The sequence below is a fragment of the Danio rerio genome, chromosome 4 (assembly GCF_049306965.1).
Source record: "Danio rerio strain Tuebingen ecotype United States chromosome 4, GRCz12tu, whole genome shotgun sequence".
Lineage (NCBI taxonomy): Eukaryota > Metazoa > Chordata > Actinopteri > Cypriniformes > Danionidae > Danio > Danio rerio.
The window spans coordinates 43,411,896-43,431,263 of record NC_133179.1 but is presented as its reverse complement, the minus strand read 5'-3'; the positions used below and the strand labels follow the sequence as shown (position 1 = coordinate 43,431,263).

The window sequence follows — 19,368 nt, the reverse complement described above, 5'->3', positions numbered from 1 at the left end:
TTAAGGCTGCCAGGGACACTGCTACGCTGCATAAACTTTGGCGCAACGAGATTGATGCGGTGCTTTGTCAGTGTTACTGTATCACTCGGCCATGGTGCCAGAGAGTTAAAGACTTGAGCCTGAACGTGTTGCCAAAGATTAAGTTTGTGAGAAGTGTAATTCAAACCCACACTTCAAGGGGGGACTGCAATCTGAATGCAGCACCTTAGACCGCTCGGCCATCCTGACATGCTTGCCTGACCCAAGCTGTCTCATAGGAGCCACAGCGCAGCATCGTGACATAGAAGCTGGTCTTTCACAGTTTGCCCTGGTCCAACAGTCTGCCTCGTTGGCGCAGTAGGCAGCGCGTCAGTCTCTTAATCTGAAGGTCGTGAGTTCGAGCCTCACACAGGGCAAGGTTCTACCTTTTGGCACTTGGAAGCGCTTAGATGACTGGGCAGCATTTTTTATTCCCTTCCGTGTAGATCATGCTTCCCCGGGGCTAAAAAGCTACAGCTCCTCTGGAGGCCTGGCGGTGTGAAGTTCCAAGAACATTTCTTGAGTCTGAAGCAATGATGGTAAGATGCTCCCATTCCTGACATGTTGTCGCTTGACGTTCGGCGTGGATCTGTCAAATGTCATGAATTAACGTTGTGTGAGGATTTGACGAAAAGTCCTGCGAATCCCATTGCCTTAAAAATCAACGGCATCCCAGGACATTCCTTGGCATTCCAAGACAGTACTTTTGATCCCCTTTTGGTTCACTTTTATTAAAACCATCGTCCATTGTTTTGTTTACATGCTTTTCCGAGTTTTTGTGGACCATACCTTGATCGCAAACGCCTTAAAACCTACAGTCTAATGAGCCCATTAAGGCTGCCAGGGACACTGCTACGCTGCATAAACTTTGGCGCAACGAGATTGATGCGGTGCTTCGTCAGTGTTACTGTATCACTCGGCCATGGTGCCAGAGAGTTAAAGACACGAGCCTGAACGTGTTGCCAAAGATTAAGTTTGTGAGAAGTGTAATTCAAACCCACACTTTAAAGGGGACTGCAACCTGAATGCAGCACCTTAGACCGCTCGGTCATCCTGACATGCTTGCCTGACCCAAGCTGTCTCATAGGAGCCACAGCGCAGCACCGTGACATGGAAGCTGGTCTTTCACAGTTTGCGCAGGTCCAACAGTCTGCCTCGTTGGCGCAGTAGGCAGCGCGTCAGTCTCATAATCTGAAGGTCGTAAGTTCGAGCCTCACACGGGGTAAGGTGCTACCTTTTGGCACTTGGAAGCGCTTAGATGACTGGGCAGCATTTTTTATTCCCTTCCGTGTGGATCATGCTTCCCCGGGGCTAAAAAGCTACAGCTCCTCTGGGGGCCTGGCAGTGTGAAGTTCCAAGAACATTTCCTGAGTCTGAAGCAATGATGGTAAGATGCTCCCATTCCTATCACATTGTCGCTTGACGTTCGGCGTGGATCTGTCAAATGTTATGAATTAACGTTGTGCGAGGATTTGACGAAAAGTCCTGCGAATCCCATTGCTTTAAAAATCAACGGCATCCCAGGACATTCTACTACATGGCATTCCAAGACAGTACTTTTGATCCCCTTTTGGTTCACTTGCATTAAAGCCTTCGTCCATTGTTTTGTTTACATGCTTTTCTGAGTTTTTGTGGACAATACCTTGATCTAAACGCCTTAAAACCTACAGTCTAAAGAGCCCATTAAGGCTGCCAGGGACACTGCTATGCTGCATAAACTTTGGCGCAACGAGATTGATGCGGTGCTTTGTCAGTGTTACTGCATCACTCTGACAAGGTGGCAGAGAGTTAAAGACTTTAGCCTGAACGCATAGCCAAAGATTAGGTTTGTCGGAAGTGGCATTCGAATCCACGCCTCCAGGAGAAATTGCAACCTTAACGCAGCGCCTTAGACCGCTTGGCCATCCTGACATCCCTACTTAACCCGAGTTGTCTCCTAGTATCCACACCGAAGCACCGTGACATGGAAGCTGGTGTTTCACAGTTTGCCCAGGGCCATCAGTCTGCCTCGTTGGCGCAGTAGGCAGCGCGTCAGTCTCATAATCTGAAGGTCGTGAGTTCGAGCCTCACACGGGGCAAGGTGCTACCTTTTGGCACTTGGAAGCGCTTAAATGACTGGGCAGCATTTTTTATTCCCTTCCGTGTGGATCATGCTTGCCCGGGGCTAAAAAGCTACAGCTCCTCTGGAGGCCTGGCGGTGTGAAGTTCCAAGAACATTTCCTGAGTCTGAAGCAATGATGGTAAGATGCTCCCATTCCTATCACGTTGTCGCTTGACGTTCGGCGTGGATCTGTCAAATGTCATGAATTAACGTTGTGCGAGGATTTGACGAAAAGTCCTGCGAATCCCATTGCCTTAAAAATTAACGGCATCCCAGGACATTCTACTACATGGCATTCCAAGACAGAACTTTTGATCCCCTTTTGGTTCACTTGCATTAAAGCCTTCGTCCATTGTTTTGTTTACATGCTTTTCTGAGTTTTTGTGGACAATACCTTGATCGCAAACGCCTTAAAACCTACAGTCTAAAGAGCCCATTAAGGCTGCCAGGGACACTGCTACGCTGCATAAACTTTGGCGCAACGAGATTGATGCGGTGCTTTGTCAGTGTTACTGCATCACTCTGACAAGGTGGCAGAGAGTTAAAGACTTTAGCCTGAACGCATAGCCAAAGATTAGGTTTGTCGGAAGTGGCATTCGAATCCACGCCTCCAGGAGAAATTGCAACCTTAACGCAGCGCCTTAGACCGCTTGGCCATCCTGACATCCCTACTTAACCCGAGTTGTCTCCTAGTATCCACACCGAAGCACCGTGACATGGAAGCTGGTGTTTCACAGTTTGCCCAGGGCCATCAGTCTGCCTCGTTGGCGCAGTAGGCAGCGCGTCAGTCTCATAATCTGAAGGTCGTGAGTTCGAGCCTCACACGGGGCAAGGTGCTACCTTTTGGCACTTGGAAGCGCTTAAATGACTGGGCAGCATTTTTTATTCCCTTCCGTGTGGATCATGCTTGCCCGGGGCTAAAAAGCTACAGCTCCTCTGGAGGCCTGGCGGTGTGAAGTTCCAAGAACATTTCCTGAGTCTGAAGCAATGATGGTAAGATGCTCCCATTCCTATCACGTTGTCGCTTGACGTTCGGCGTGGATCTGTCAAATGTCATGAATTAACGTTGTGCGAGGATTTGACGAAAAGTCCTGCGAATCCCATTGCCTTAAAAATCAACGGCATCCCAGGACATTCTACTACATGGCATTCCAAGACAGAACTTTTGATCCCCTTTTGGTTCACTTGCATTAAAGCCTTCGTCCATTGTTTTGTTTACATGCTTTTCTGAGTTTTTGTGGACAATACCTTGATCGCAAACGCCTTAAAACCTACAGTCTAAAGAGCCCATTAAGGCTGCCAGGGACACTGCTACGCTGCATAAACTTTGGCGCAACGAGATTGATGCGGTGCTTTGTCAGTGTTACTGTATCACTCGGCCATGGTGCCAGAGAGTTAAAGACTTGAGCCTGAACGTGTTGCCAAAGATTAAGTTTGTGAGAAGTGTAATTCAAACCCACACTTCAAGGGGGGACTGCAATCTGAATGCAGCACCTTAGACCGCTCGGCCATCCTGACATGCTTGCCTGACCCAAGCTGTCTCATAGGAGCCACAGCGCAGCATCGTGACATAGAAGCTGGTCTTTCACAGTTTGCCCTGGTCCAACAGTCTGCCTCGTTGGCGCAGTAGGCAGCGCGTCAGTCTCTTAATCTGAAGCTCGTGAGTTCGAGCCTCACACAGGGCAAGGTGCTACCTTTTGGCACTTGGAAGCGCTTAGATGACTGGGCAGCATTTTTTATTCCCTTCCGTGTAGATCATGCTTCCCCGGGGCTAAAAAGCTACAGCTCCTCTGGAGGCCTGGCGGTGTGAAGTTCCAAGAACATTTCTTGAGTCTGAAGCAATGATGGTAAGATGCTCCCATTCCTGACATGTTGTCGCTTGACGTTCGGCGTGGATCTGTCAAATGTCATGAATTAACGTTGTGTGAGGATTTGACGAAAAGTCCTGCGAATCCCATTGCCTTAAAAATCAACGGCATCCCAGGACATTCCTTGGCATTCCAAGACAGTACTTTTGATCCCCTTTTGGTTCACTTTTATTAAAACCATCGTCCATTGTTTTGTTTACATGCTTTTCCGAGTTTTTGTGGACCATACCTTGATCGCAAACGCCTTAAAACCTACAGTCTAATGAGCCCATTAAGGCTGCCAGGGACACTGCTACGCTGCATAAACTTTGGCGCAACGAGATTGATGCGGTGCTTCGTCAGTGTTACTGTATCACTCGGCCATGGTGCCAGAGAGTTAAAGACATGAGCCTGAACGTGTTGCCAAAGATTAAGTTTGTGAGAAGTGTAATTCAAACCCACACTTCAAGGGGGTCTGCAACTTGAATGCAGCACCTTAGACCGCTCGGCCATCCAGACATGCTTGCCTGATCCAAGCTGTCTCATAGGAGCCACAGCGCAGCATCGTGACATGGAAGCTGGTCTTTCACAGTTTGCCCTGGTCCAACAGTCTGCTTCGTTGGCGCAGTAGGCAGCGCATCAGTCTCATAATCGGAAGGTAGTGAGTTCGAGCCTCACACGGGGCAAGGTGCTACCTTTTGGCACTTGGAAGCGCTTAGATGACTGGGCAGCATTTTTTATTCCCTTCCGTGTAGATCATGCTTCCCCGGGGCTAAAAAGCTACAGCTCCTCTGGAGGCCTGGCAGTGTGAAGTTCCAAGAACATTTCCTGAGTCTGAAGCAATGATGGTAAGATGCTCCCATTCCTATCACGTTGTCGCTTGACGTTCGGCGTGGATCTGTCAAATGTCATGAATTAACGTTGTGCGAGGATTTGACGAAAAGTCCTGCGAATCCCATTGCTTTAAAAATCAATGGCATCCCAGGACATTCTACTACATGGCATTCCAAGACAGTACTTTTGATCCCCTTTTGGTTCACTTGCATTAAAGCCTTCGTCCATTGTTTTGTTTACATGCTTTTCTGAGTTTTTGTGGACAATACCTTGATCTAAACGCCTTAAAACCTACAGTCTAAAGAGCCCATTAAGGCTGCCAGGGACACTGCTATGCTGCATAAACTTTGGCGCAACGAGATTGATGCGGTGCTTTGTCAGTGTTACTGCATCACTCTGACAAGGTGGCAGAGAGTTAAAGACTTTAGCCTGAACGCATAGCCAAAGATTAGGTTTGTCGGAAGTGGCATTCGAATCCACGCCTCCAGGAGAAATTGCAACCTTAACGCAGCGCCTTAGACCGCTTGGCCATCCTGACATCCCTACTTAACCCGAGTTATCTCCTAGTATCCACACCGAAGCACCGTGACATGGAAGCTGGTGTTTCACAGTTTGCCCAGGGCCATCAGTCTGCCTCGTTGGCGCAGTAGGCAGCGCGTCAGTCTCATAATCTGAAGGTCGTGAGTTCGAGCCTCACACGGGGCAAGGTGCTACCTTTTGGCACTTGGAAGCACTTAAATGACTGGGCAGCATTTTTTATTCCCTTCCGTGTGGATCATGCTTGCCCGGGGCTAAAAAGCTACAGCTCCTCTGGAGGCCTGGCGGTGTGAAGTTCCAAGAACATTTCCTGAGTCTGAAGCAATGATGGTAAGATGCTCCCATTCCTATCACGTTGTCGCTTGACGTTCGGCGTGGATCTGTCAAATGTCATGAATTAACGTTGTGCGAGGATTTGACGAAAAGTCCTGCGAATCCCATTGCCTTAAAAATCAACGGCATCCCAGGACATTCTACTACATGGCATTCCAAGACAGAACTTTTGATCCCCTTTTGGTTCACTTGCATTAAAGCCTTCGTCCATTGTTTTGTTTACATGCTTTTCTGAGTTTTTGTGGACAATACCTTGATCGCAAACGCCTTAAAACCTACAGTCTAAAGAGCCCATTAAGGCTGCCAGGGACACTGCTACGCTGCATAAACTTTGGCGCAACGAGATTGATGCGGTGCTTTGTCAGTGTTACTGTATCACTCGGCCATGGTGCCAGAGAGTTAAAGACTTGAGCCTGAACGTGTTGCCAAAGATTAAGTTTGTGAGAAGTGTAATTCAAACCCACACTTCAAGGGGGGACTGCAATCTGAATGCAGCACCTTAGACCGCTCGGCCATCCTGACATGCTTGCCTGACCCAAGCTGTCTCATAGGAGCCACAGCGCAGCATCGTGACATAGAAGCTGGTCTTTCACAGTTTGCCCTGGTCCAACAGTCTGCCTTGTTGGCGCAGTAGGCAGCGCGTCAGTCTCTTAATCTGAAGCTCGTGAGTTCGAGCCTCACACAGGGCAAGGTGCTACCTTTTGGCACTTGGAAGCGCTTAGATGACTGGGCAGCATTTTTTATTCCCTTCCGTGTAGATCATGCTTCCCCGGGGCTAAAAAGCTACAGCTCCTCTGGAGGCCTGGCGGTGTGAAGTTCCAAGAACATTTCTTGAGTCTGAAGCAATGATGGTAAGATGCTCCCATTCCTGACATGTTGTCGCTTGACGTTCGGCGTGGATCTGTCAAATGTCATGAATTAACGTTGTGTGAGGATTTGACGAAAAGTCCTGCGAATCCCATTGCCTTAAAAATCAACGGCATCCCAGGACATTCCTTGGCATTCCAAGACAGTACTTTTGATCCCCTTTTGGTTCACTTTTATTAAAACCATCGTCCATTGTTTTGTTTACATGCTTTTCCGAGTTTTTGTGGACCATACCTTGATCGCAAACGCCTTAAAACCTACAGTCTAATGAGCCCATTAAGGCTGCCAGGGACACTGCTACGCTGCATAAACTTTGGCGCAACGAGATTGATGCGGTGCTTCGTCAGTGTTACTGTATCACTCGGCCATGGTGCCAGAGAGTTAAAGACATGAGCCTGAACGTGTTGCCAAAGATTAAGTTTGTGAGAAGTGTAATTCAAACCCACACTTCAAGGGGGTCTGCAACTTGAATGCAGCACCTTAGACCGCTCGGCCATCCAGACATGCTTGCCTGACCCAAGCTGTCTCATAGGAGCCACAGCGCAGCATCGTGACATGGAAGCTGGTCTTTCACAGTTTGCCCTGGTCCAACAGTCTGCTTCGTTGGCGCAGTAGGCAGCGCATCAGTCTCATAATCGGAAGGTAGTGAGTTCGAGCCTCACACGGGGCAAGGTGCTACCTTTTGGCACTTGGAAGCGCTTAGATGACTGGGCAGCATTTTTTATTCCCTTCCGTGTAGATCATGCTTCCCCGGGGCTAAAAAGCTACAGCTCCTCTGGAGGCCTGGCAGTGTGAAGTTCCAAGAACATTTCCTGAGTCTGAAGCAATGATGGTAAGATGCTCCCATTCCTATCACGTTGTCGCTTGACGTTCGGCGTGGATCTGTCAAATGTCATGAATTAACGTTGTGCGAGGATTTGACGAAAAGTCCTGCGAATCCCATTGCTTTAAAAATCAATGGCATCCCAGGACATTCTACTACATGGCATTCCAAGACAGAACTTTTGATCCCCTTTTGGTTCACTTGCATTAAAGCCTTCGTCCATTGTTTTGTTTACATGCTTTTCTGAGTTTTTGTGGACAATACCTTGATCGCAAACGCCTTAAAACCTACAGTCTAAAGAGCCCATTAAGGCTGCCAGGGACACTGCTACGCTGCATAAACTTTGGCGCAACGAGATTGATGCGGTGCTTTGTCAGTGTTACTGTATCACTCTGACAAGGTGGCAGAGAGTTAAAGACTTTAGCCTGAACGCATAGCCAAAGATTAGGTTTGTCGGAAGTGGCATTCGAACCCACACCTCCAGGAGAAATTGCAACCCTAATGTAGCGCCTTAGACCGCTTGGCCATCCGGACATCCCTACTTATCCCGAGCTGTCTCCTAGTATCCACACCGAAGCACCGTGACATGGAAGCTGGTGTTTCACAGTTTGCCCAGGGCCATCAGTCTGCCTCGTTGGCGCAGTAGGCAGCGCGTCAGTCTCATAATCTGAAGGTCGTGAGTTTGAGCCTCACACGTGGCAAGGTGCTACCTTTTGGCACTTGGAAGCGCTTAAATGACTGGGCAGCATTTTTTATTCCCTTCCGTGTGGATCATGCTTGCCCGGGGCTAAAAAGCTACAGCTCCTCTGGAGGCCTGGCGGTGTGAAGTTCCAAGAACATTTCCTGAGTCTGAAGCAATGATGGTAAGATGCTCCCATTCCTATCACGTTGTCGCTTGAGGTTCGGCGTGGATCTGTCAAATGTCATGAATTAACGTTGTGCGAGGATTTGACGAAAAGTCCTGCGAATCCCATTGCCTTAAAAATCAACGGCATCCCAGGACATTCTACTACATGGCATTCCAAGACAGAACTTTTGATCCCCTTTTGGTTCACTTGCATTAAAGCCTTCGTCCATTGTTTTGTTTACATGCTTTTCTGAGTTTTTGTGGACAATACCTTGATCGCAAACGCCTTAAAACCTACAGTCTAAAGAGCCCATTAAGGCTGCCAGGGACACTGCTACGCTGCATAAACTTTGGCGCAACGAGATTGATGCGGTGCTTTGTCAGTGTTACTGTATCACTCGGCCATGGTGCCAGAGAGTTAAAGACTTGAGCCTGAACGTGTTGCCAAAGATTAAGTTTGTGAGAAGTGTAATTCAAACCCACACTTCAAGGGGGGACTGCAATCTGAATGCAGCACCTTAGACCACTCGGCCATCCTGACATGCTTGCCTGACCCAAGCTGTCTCATAGGAGCCACAGCGCAGCATCGTGACATAGAAGCTGGTCTTTCACAGTTTGCCCTGGTCCAACAGTCTGCCTCGTTGGCGCAGTAGGCAGCGCGTCAGTCTCATAATCTGAAGGTCGTGAGTTCGAGCCTCACACGGGGCAAGGTGCTACCTTTTTGCACTTGGAAGCGCTTAGATGACTGGGCAGCATTTTTTATTCCCTTCCGTGTAGATCATGCTTCCCCGGGGCTAAAAAGCTACAGCTCCTCTGGAGGCCTGGCGGTGTGAAGTTCCAAGAACATTTCTTGAGTCTGAAGCAATGATGGTAAGATGCTCCCATTCCTGACATGTTGTCGCTTGACGTTCGGCGTGGATCTGTCAAATGTCATGAATTAACGTTGTGTGAGGATTTGACGAAAAGTCCTGCGAATCCCATTGCCTTAAAAATCAACGGCATCCCAGGACATTCTACTACATGGCATTCCAAGACAGTACTTTTGATCCCCTTTTGGTTCACTTTTATTAAAACCATCGTCCATTGTTTTGTTCACATGCTTTTCCGAGTTTTTGTTGACAATACCTTGATCGCAAACGCCTTAAAACCTACAGTCTAAAGAGCCCATTAAGGCTGCCAGGGACACTGCTAGGCTGCATAAACTTTGGCGCAAAGAGATTGATGCGGTGCTTTGTCAGTGTTACTGTATCACTCTGACAAGGTGGCAGAGAGTTAAAGACTTGAGCCTGAACTCATAGCCAAAGATTAGGTTTGTCGAAAGTGGCATTCGAACCCACGCCTCCAGGAGAAATTGCAACCTGTACGCAGCACCTTAGACCACTTGGTCATCCTTACATCACTGTTTATCCCGGGCTGTCTCCTAGTATCCACACCGAAGCACCGTGACATGGAAGCTGGTATTTCACAGTTTGCCCAGGTCCATCAGTCTGCCTTGTTGGCGCTGTAGGCAGCGCGTCAGTCTCCTAATCTGCAGGTTGTGAGCTCGAGCCTCACACGGGGCAAGGTGCTACCTTTTGGCACTTGGAAGCGCTTAGATGACTGGGCAGCATTTCTTATTCCCTTCCGTGTGGATCATGCTTCCCCGGGGCAAAAAAAGCTACAGCTCCTCTGGAGGCCTGGCTGTGTGAAGTTCCAAGAACATTTCCTGAGTCTGAAGCAATGATGTTAAGATGCTCCCATTCCTATCACGTTGTCGCTTGACGTTCGGCGTGGATCTGTCAAATGTCATGAATTAACGTTGTGCGAGGATTTGACGAAAAGTCCTGCGAATCCCATTGCCTTAAAAATCAACGGCATCCCAGGACATTCTACTACATGGCATTCCAAGACAGTTCTTTTGATCCCCTTTCGGTGCACTTGCATTGTTGGAATATCTAGCCAATTTCATGCGTGTTCAATAAGAAAAGGTCTGGAGAGGGTTTTCTTCAATGCCAAAAATATTAATTAAATAATTCAATGACAGAGCTCTGAGTTACATTACCCCAATGCAATACAAAAATTACATTCAAGAGGTTCGCAACTAACATATATTTCCTCACTCCAGCATATATACACAACTGACCTTAACAGGTGGAGTTTTGGTTTAACGTCACTTATCAGTCATTCTGCAGTCCCTTGGCCCTTTGTAAACCCTGGACATTACTTCCTCTTTCTGCAACCTTTCTCTGCATACCAGAATTGAACACTTCCGTGCATCTTTAATATATTTCACACTTCTACAAGCATCATGACAACTTGTGACATGTCTAGACTTCTGGAACAAACCTAAATTTATTCTTATTCTGCTGTTTCCACTTGTCAGCAGTTCTTCTAAAAAGTATGCAGCACAGTAAAAAAGAGAAAGTTTGTCTGGTCAAGATGTTTTATATTACAATAGAAAAGATTGATTAATCTGTTGTTAGTCTAAACATTTTCCTAATAAAAAACACAAAAGTAATGAAAATAAATTCTTTTTCTCCAACAATTCCCCTTTTCTGCTCCTCTCTGGAGCAGACAAAAACAAAAACAGATAATCAAATCCCCACAAAAAATTCCAATTGTCATTACAACAGGCGTTTTCCTAAATCTTGGTTTTCCCTCTCATTCAAAATAATCATTAACATCATAGTGCTTATTCATTATGTTAGATAATGCCCAAAACCCCTTTTAACTCAATTTCTTTAACTTTTCTGGATTCAGTTTATAATTCCTCACTCTTGGTTCTCCTCTTCGGTGGTGCAGTCTCTTCCCTCTTGAAGTCACTCCGATATCTTCTTTTAATAAGGATTATACTTGCTATATTCAGGCTTATTACTCCCAATACTCTTATTAACTTCCAATTATCCCATAATTAAAATTTTCCATTCTTATATACTTTATCAATAAAGGTAATTTGTTTTCTTCTTCCCCACCAAAATTAGAATAAGAATCACAATAATAAAAATGTAAACAAAATTTAAAAACTCCAACATAAAAAAAACAAAAATCTGATTAAAAGAAAATTCACACCCATAAAGATATGCTCTAATTAAAAATCCCTCTGTATAATAAGATCAAAGATCAACACTTGTGAAAACACTTGTGATTGGAATTAGAAATTTACTAATACAAAATTATAATCCCCATGAATAGTTCAAACTGAATTTCAACATTTTAAATTCATTATCGAACCAAAATTACAATTGAGATTTAGGATGAAAACAGCTTCAAAGTAGGATTAAACTAAACAATTATTAAAATGAAAGATTCAGAGCTCAATCGTAACAATGTTATTAAACTAGCTCAAACTTGTCACCAAATTATTAAAACCAAAATTCAAACATATTTTTTCTCTCAATGTCTTAAAATGGCAAAATCAAAAACACAACAATGTGATTAAAATAAAATAAAAATCTTAAGAATCTCTTTAAATAAACGGTTCAAAAACAACCATGGCTGAAAATAAAAATCTTAAAATGTCTTTAAATGAAATATTTAAAAACAACAATGGCTTAAACTAAAATAATCTTCAAAAATGTGTTCAAATAAAAAATCCTAAAATTGTCTTCAAATAAAAGAATCTTAAACTCATAATGATGTGTTTAAAACTAAATAATCGTTAAAATTTCTTAAAATAAAAGATTCAAAAAGCCTCTTAAAATAAAAGATTAAAAAAAAACATTGAATGTCTTAGAATAAAAGATTATGAAAAAACATACAAATGTCTTAAAATAAAAGATTTAAAAAGCATTACAAAGGCATTAAAATAAAAGATAAAAAGCATAAAAATTTCTTAAAATAAAATATAAAAAAATTATAAAAAATGTCTTCACATAGAAGATAAAAAAATAATGTGTGTATAAAAATATTTTTTTTTTTAAAAAAATCAAAAAACTAATGTGTAAAATAAAATAATTTTAAAATGTGATTGTGTTTTATTAATTTTTTCAAAAATTTCTCCAGTCTAATTTGTCCAATTCATTCATTCATTTTTTTTTTTTTTTGAAGCTTAGTCCCTTTATTAATTTGGGGTCCCCACTGTCAGTGAAATGAACCGCCAACTTATCCAACATATGTTTTACACAGCGGATGCCCTTCCAGCTGCAACCCATCTCTGGGAAACATCCATACACACTTAATCACACACTTTCTGTCAGATTGTGATATGCTAGTAAATCAGTCTTATTTTCTCTTTCTATTTTAGAATTTAATGTGGTTTTCAGTTCCCCTTTTTGTGTTGGCCTGTATCTAATATACAGTTGGCCTCATGCATTGGTGGTGCAGCGTGTTCAGCTCCCACACCAATACATGCTTACACACTCCAATTAGATATGAGATATCCCCTTTTGGTGTTTTATCCCCCTTTCGGCCTGGGCCTAGCTCCAGGCCGTTTTACACCCCTATGTTAACTTTCAGGTCAATCCGGCCAGCTTTACACCTTCAGCAACCTGTTTAGAAAAATCCGAAATAAAGTTGTTAATTTGTCATATTTTAATCTCTACATAAGTAATCCACTGCACATCCAAGCTGCACCAGGTCCCCAAAACTGCAGTCCTGTAAACAATGCAAAAGTCATTAATTCCATCGTTTTGTTCCATAACAAACTAATACCCCTCAACATGATTTTTATCCAATTCAGTTTGGTCTGTGCACAGATTTTTGCCAATTATTTTTAAATTTGTAACCATTTTCTCTACCTTTCCCTGTAATTATTAGTCTTACACCATTCCTAAATTCATGCTTCAGGCCCATTACTTGCTGCAATTTAAAATATTCATTATTTCAGCGTTTATCATTATCCAAACTAATTTTTACTCAACATCTTTTTGTTTCTAAATCGTCTTTCATTAAACACTTCATCACTGTCTGACTGTCCTCTTTGCTTGCTGGCCACTCCTCTAGCCATTCATTATAGCTGTCAATCATGACTAGCAGATATATTTTTATTCACCTGTTCTCCCATATCTCTATAATCAATTATAACCTCACCCTCATTCTTCTCTTGCAGTTTCTGATATCTCTAAATATAATTAAAGTCTATAATTCATATTAGTCTTATTACAATGTGTTTTACATTCACCAGTTTAGTTATTTGAAATGGCTTATTTATTTGGCGATCTGACTCCACTTATCTCAGACACCACTCATCCTAATATTGAGGCGTGTCATCTAATCCCCTATAATTTTACTTACTTCCTTTAAATCTAGTTCCATATAAATGTCATAACAACTGCTTCCCAATCAATTAGGTGTCTACTCTTTTTCTGCAAGTAAAATTTCATCAACATGCTTAATCAACACCACTCTCTCTGATAATTCAAAAATCAATCACTTTACATTTTTCATCAGTATGACCATATTTCTGCATACACTATTAACCTCAGCTTTAAAATTTCTTCTCCTTAATTGCTTCTAAATCAAAAACTAAACACAATCTTCTTTTGTTTGTTGCTTACTTGTAAAATTGTATTCAAATTAAATTAGTCACATCTATGTTTATAACTCAGTTAAAATTTAGCTTAAATAAAATGTCTAAAACAGATTCCCTATGACCTTGTCTAGGTATTTCTCTTAATTGTTCAACAACATACAACCTCTTCACTACGCTGGCTAATTTTATAATCCTCCATTTAAGTATTTCACTAATAATCAATCAGTTTTTGAATTTGACTCTACTTTTGATAATTAATTTTCTCAACTGTTTATTACTTAGTTTCTTCTAATCATTTTTATGATTTTCTTTTGGCTACTAATTAGTTCTACGTCATTTCGGTTCAACTAGTTGCCCATACACTTTTTATATACTTTTATAAGCTAATTAAAAAATCACTAAATTTTCTTATTCGTTTCTTTCAGCTGTTTTTTACTTCATCATTAAACTTCTTCACATGGTTACATGTGAAAGAAAATCTGTTTTCTTAAACTCTCTTTTTATGTTTCAATTCTTTTATCAGATTAGAACTATAAATTTTTACCCGATGACGTGAGTTCAATTTTTCATGTTTCAATTTCTTCTTTACGCATAAATATTTTTTTTCTGTTACCAACCTTTTCTAGTTTTTAATATCCCATCTTAATTTAGAGGATTCAACATAATATTTTGCTTTTAGTAAATCTTTACTTAAACAATCAATTCCATCAAAATTTATCATTCAAATGACTTCTAGTTACCAATAGTTGTTTCTTCTTCTTTAGTCACCACCATACATTGTACTTCCTCCTATATCCTGTTCATGCCCTGTATCAATAAACCTTTGAAAATTTGCAAAAATAGTTAAATATCATTTCAACAGTATACATTTAGAGATTCATTGTTTTTTTTTTCATTTTTCTTAGTTATTATTTTCATAACAAAACCTTAATAAATTCTGTCTCTTTCATATTACCAGTCATCATATGGTCTCAAATGGTTCTTGACAGCACCCTGCCTCTTACTTTACCCACAAGTTCCTTTTTCTGAGTGTCTGATCTCCAGACATATTTAGCAGTTTACTGTGGTCCGGTTTGGAGGAGCCCACATTTCTGAGGCAGACTACTGATCTTTCACAGTGCCCCTCAATACTCGGATGCTCTAGGCCTTTCAAGCATCACTGCTCCACTCCACAACCATCTCACTCAACACCTGCCTACCTGTACAGGTGCCTAGTCTTCCGCGACAAAATTCCTGGCTTAGGTCGCTCCCGGTGGCCAACGAGAGTCTTACCCGTCTTTGGAATAATGTCTCATGGAGACCAGTTACTGCTCTTCTCCACTGCAACCTCCTTCTCAGTTTTCCTTCAGAACTTGGTATCTCTGATGTTAGGGAAACATGCACTCAAGAACCATGTGAGCCATTGTGACCACATTCTAGAGTTTAACCAATGAGACAGGTTTTATTAAGTTTAAAATCAATTTGACCTCCAATAATAGTTTTAAGTAAAGTTTGGCATCTTCACTCCCATCCACTCAGCACTATGGTCTGCTTAGTCTGCAGGCAAAGCTGTAGGGCACTTTGATGGTGGAGACTAAAAAACAAGACACAGTTGGGTTATTATTCATAAAACACAAATTATGACATGGTCTACCAAGTGGTATAACTGTTCAACATTACTGCTATATCTCAGGGTTCATATTAGGCCTTGACCCCTCATGTTTGTTTAATATATATTTTTATATCTGAAATGCAATGTTTAATTATCAATTTCTTTCTTGGTGTTTATCATTTTAAATATAGAAAAATTGAACTCAATTCATCTTGTTCATTAACATCCACTAAGAATCCATGATTTTTCTTTGACCCTAGATGATGGCTTAGATAGTCTTATGCTGCTGACTTTCATAGATGAAAACAGCCAGTGTAAGCCATAACAATTTTTTTTTATCATTATTATTACTAATATTATTATTCTATTTAGTTTTTGCACCTAAACTCAATCTTGTCCTCTCACATCAAATCTCAGTTCCTCAAAGTGTCACTTCCTCAAAGTGTTACAAGTGCAACTATTTTTCTAGTTTCTATCTCATCGGTTTAATGTCTCTGTCTTTCTCTCTCTCTATGTATATAATATTTTTCAAACCTATTTCAATATATTTTAAACATATCTTCTTCTTTTTCTTATCAAACCATAACTTGGATTTCTTTAATTCTAAGCTTTTAAGTTTTTCTTATCCATATTTTTTATCTTCCTTACATATTTGCTCATTAACTCGTCAGTTGATCAATATTAAACTGTCACATTTTCTTCTAATTTTTCTCTTCATCGACCCGAGACTTATGCCAATTTTATCTCTTTGCTGTTTAACAGCTCATCTCGAAGTCATGTTCCTCTTTTTTCCTCTAATGTATTTATTCTAATGTTTCTTTAATAGCTGGTCTTTATGTTGTATTTTAATTTCTCTTTATTTTTCCTATTAGTATTATTAATTTATTTGTTCTTTTTGTTCTAGTCAACAACTACTGGTCTATATTCTTTAAGTCATCCTCCTCTATTTAGTAAATTCATTTCTTTATTAATATATTCATTCGTATAGCTTCAAATTCCATTTCAACAAATATAACTGTATTAAGCATATTTCCCATTATTTCTTTATTTCACTTGTCTTTTTTATACTGCATTGTAATTGATCTGTTTATTTAGTAACTTATACTATATCCCTAATTATTATATCACAGTCTATCATTATTTAATCAAAAAAAATTTATATACTCTTTTAATATAATTTACTCTCTTCTGCCCCTACTTCAACTGCTTCTTCCTCATGAAAAGGAGTGGCTCCTTTTTTCTGACTTCCTTTTTGTTGTCAGTCTGTCTAAGATTGTCTGCCTGAGCACTTCCTCTTTTTTCTCCCCTCATCTGTCTTTCTACAGCCGTTCCAACAAATGCCAAAATCATGCCACATTACAAATTCCAACTAATTTTTCCATTTCTTACTACCACAACATCGTTATGGCCCCCTTTTGCTATGTTATTAACTTTGTAAAACTCAAATTCTCTGTTTCTCAAAATTGTAGCCAATTTTACTGTTCAATCATTGCTCTACTCACATATTTTACACAATTTTCACATTTAAGCTTCTCATATATTGTTTCTCATTTCTTTGCCACATTTTTTCTTCTTAGTTCCAATCATTTACCACTTGTCCCATTGAGTTTTTAATTTTGTCTGGAACATTTTCCTTATTGCTCACATTCTTAATTGAATTACTTATGCATTTTTCACACCTCCACTTCCTCATATTTACAGTGTTTTTCACACACACTAATGAACTTCTGTATGTTGCATTTACTGTACATACACAATCAAAAAATATTTATCCTCCTCCAACAATCAAATTTTCACCTGCAAACTTCTTGCACTTTCCCAATTACTGAACTTTCACAATTCTAAATGACATTTAATTGAATATCATATACGCTTATATACAGCCGGCTAAATATCTGTACACTATGCTTATTAGGCTGGCTTGAGAAACAAGCCAGACTACTGAAATCCTATTTAAACTTATAATTTTTTTTATATATTATTCTTCTTCTTCTGAGACTAAAATTCAAAATCTATCTCCTCCTAGAGCTTTCGAGCTATGACCACCAAACTCACACCAGACCTCCAAACTATTCTGACTCGGTATGCCATATCTTTTCCGACTGATCCGACTTTCGATTTTCCGAAAAACTTCCCGGGACCGTCGGAAAAATCCCATAGACTTAACATTGGACCAAACTTTGTGACCTCATAACTCTGCATCAGACTGTCACACAGACTTCTAACTGGGCTCATTTAACTCAGACTACCTAACTGCCAATAACTGATGAGGTTTTAACTTTCTGGCCACGCCCTAGCAACCACTTTTGGACCCTAGAAACTGTCCCATAGACTTCCATTCAAAAGACTCTCATTGACTTAACATGGGATCAAACTTTGTGAGCTCATAACTCTGCATCAGACTGTCAAACAGACTAATGGCTGAGCTCATTTAACTTAGACTACCAAACTGCCAATAACTGAAGAGCTTTTAACTTTCTAGCCACACCCTAACTACCAGATACTGCACCCTAGCAACAACTGTCCCATAGACTTTTATTGCAAAAGACTGTCATTGACTTAACAATAGATCTAACTTTGTGACCTCAAAACTATCTATCTATCCTTTTTCAAACTGCTTTTATCTATCTATCTATCTATCTATCTATCTATCTATCTATCTATAAACTATTTTTTATCTATCTATCTATCTATCTATCTATCTATCTATCTATAAACTGTTTTTATCTATCTATCTATCTATCTATCTATCTATCTATCTATCTATCTATCTATCTATCTATCTATCAATCAACTGTTTTTATCTATCTATCTATCTATCTATCTATCTATCTATCTATCTATCTATCTATCTATCTATCTATCTATCTATCTATCTATCTATAAACTGTTTTTATCTATCTATCTATCTATCTATCTATCTATCTATAAACTGTTTTTATCTATCTAACAATACTTGTTATCTATCTATCTATCTATCTATCTATCTATCTATCTATCTATCTATCTATCTATCAACTGTTTTTATCTATCTATCTATCTATCTATCTATCTATCTATCTATCTATCTATCTATCTATCTATCTATCTATCTATCAACTGTTTTTATCTATCTATCTATCTATCTATCTATCTATCTATCTATCTATCTATCTATCTATCTATCAACTGTTTTTATCTATCTATCTATCTATCTATCAACTGTTTTTATCTATCTATCTATCTATCTATCTATCTATCTATCTATCTATCTATCTATCTATCTATCTATCTATCTATCTTCAAACTGTTTTAATCTATCTATCTATCTATCTATCTATCTATCTATCTATCTATCTATCTATCTATCTATCTATTTTCAAACTGTTTTAATCTATCTATCTATCTATCTATCTATCTATCTATCTATCTATCTATCTTCAAACCGTTTTTATCTATCTATCTATCTATCTATCTATCTATCTATCTTCAAACTGTTTTTATCTATCTATCTATCTATCTATCTATCTATCTATCTATCTATCTATCTATCTATCTATCTATCTATCTATAAACTGTTTTTATCTATCTAACAATACTTGTTATCTATCTATCTATCTATCTATCTATCTATCTATCTATCTATCTATCTATCTATCTATCTATAAACTGTTTTTTATCTATCTGTCTATCTATCTATCTATCTATCTATCTATCTATCTATCTATCTATCAACTGTTTTTATCTATCTATCTATCTATCTATCTATCTATCTATCTATCTATCTATCTATCTATCTATCTATCTATCTATCTATCTATCTATCAATCAACTGTTTTTATCTATCTATCTATCTATCTATCTATCTATCTATCTATCTATCTATCTATCTATCTATCTATCTATCTATCTATCTATCGATAAACTGTTTTTATCTATCTATCTATCTATCTATCTATCTATCTATCTATCTATCTATCAACTGTTTTTATCTATCTATCTATCTATCTATCTATCTATCTATCTATCTATCTATCTTCAAACTGTTTTAATCTATCTATCTATCTATCTATCTATCTATCTATCTATCTATCTATCTATCTATCTATCTATCTATCTATCTATCTATCTTCAAACCGTTT

The 19,368-nt window shown here is 40.0% G+C and overlaps 1 protein-coding gene and 6 non-coding genes across 7 annotated transcripts in view; all 7 read left to right on the top strand.

Moving 5' to 3' along the window:
- Window positions 1-19,368, top strand: part of LOC137491225 (uncharacterized) — a 482,468-nt gene that overhangs the window by 277,875 nt on the left and 185,225 nt on the right. The gene's annotated exons all lie outside the window — the stretch shown is intronic.
- Window positions 1,171-1,243, top strand: trnam-cau (transfer RNA methionine (anticodon CAU)). Its single transcript has one exon. It is a non-coding gene; the product is annotated as a tRNA-Met (tRNA).
- On the top strand, window positions 2,024-2,096 carry trnam-cau (transfer RNA methionine (anticodon CAU)). Its single transcript has one exon. It is a non-coding gene; the product is annotated as a tRNA-Met (tRNA).
- On the top strand, window positions 2,878-2,950 carry trnam-cau (transfer RNA methionine (anticodon CAU)). The gene has a single exon. It is a non-coding gene; the product is annotated as a tRNA-Met (tRNA).
- On the top strand, window positions 5,433-5,505 carry trnam-cau (transfer RNA methionine (anticodon CAU)). Its single transcript has one exon. It is a non-coding gene; the product is annotated as a tRNA-Met (tRNA).
- On the top strand, window positions 7,989-8,061 carry trnam-cau (transfer RNA methionine (anticodon CAU)). The gene has a single exon. It is a non-coding gene; the product is annotated as a tRNA-Met (tRNA).
- trnam-cau (transfer RNA methionine (anticodon CAU)) lies at window positions 8,843-8,915 on the top strand. Its single transcript has one exon. It is a non-coding gene; the product is annotated as a tRNA-Met (tRNA).